Genomic DNA, 999 nt, shown 5'->3' on the forward strand with positions numbered 1-999 from the left:
GAATGGCCAAAACCGATCAACTCAGATGCTGTCAAGAGATATTATGTGTGAAGTTTCAGTTTGTATTTCTGTCATTTCTTTGTAATCGTTCCATTTGCTTGTAATTGCTTTGTTTAGAATCTATCCCTTTGTAATGAACTACGTCTGCCCTGAATTCTCAAGAATGAGATACGTAGGCGGTCTATGTCGGCCTCGGTCACCCATTTATCCCCTTTTAATATTTGAACTACGTTCGACCTGAATTCTCTAGAATGAGATACGTAGGCGGCCTATGTCGGCCTCGGTCGCTTTCTTCGAAAAATTCCTACTTTTGTTAATCCTTAGGGGGAACTACGTTTGACCTGATTCCTGCCTCAACGGGATACGTAGGCGCCGCAAGGGTTCGGTCATATCTCCCGTAAGATTTCTATTCTTTCTTTATAATAGAAACTGGGACAGAATTTTTGAGAGGAACTCAAAAATTCTCAAGAAAGAGATCTATCCAACAAAGCCAAGACTGAAGTTACTTCGAGATTTGCAACTGGGACAGAATTTTTGAGAAGATCTCAAAAATTATGTGATTTGCTCATCAACAGTTCGAGATAAGTCAAGACAGTTAACTGGGACATAAATTTTTGAGGATGACCTCAAAAATTTCGATAAGGTTCATCGGCAGTTTGGAACAACTTTGAACACTTCCCAACAAGTGATCAGACAGATCTCAAAACACCAACTCTGAATGACGTTCATTAAACTTGACGTGACATGACACTTGGCAGTGGCTTTTTCCAAACATTACTTTTGAAAATCTATTCTCCTTAAAAACTTTTCCTTCATGTTTCAATTATATTTGCATAAAAACAAATGTTTTGTCTTTTCTATCAAGAAGCGGGAGATCGGAAAAATCAACTGAAGATAGCAAGACAAGGAGCAGACAACTGAAGAGATCGACACAGATCAGTTCGTTTTTAAAACTAACAATTTTTCTGTGGATGCAGGTTTATAAGCTCGCCTAAAGAT

The sequence above is a fragment of the Solanum tuberosum genome, unplaced genomic scaffold (genome assembly GCF_000226075.1).
Source record: "Solanum tuberosum cultivar DM 1-3 516 R44 unplaced genomic scaffold, SolTub_3.0 scf00293, whole genome shotgun sequence".
Taxonomy (NCBI): domain Eukaryota; kingdom Viridiplantae; phylum Streptophyta; class Magnoliopsida; order Solanales; family Solanaceae; genus Solanum; species Solanum tuberosum.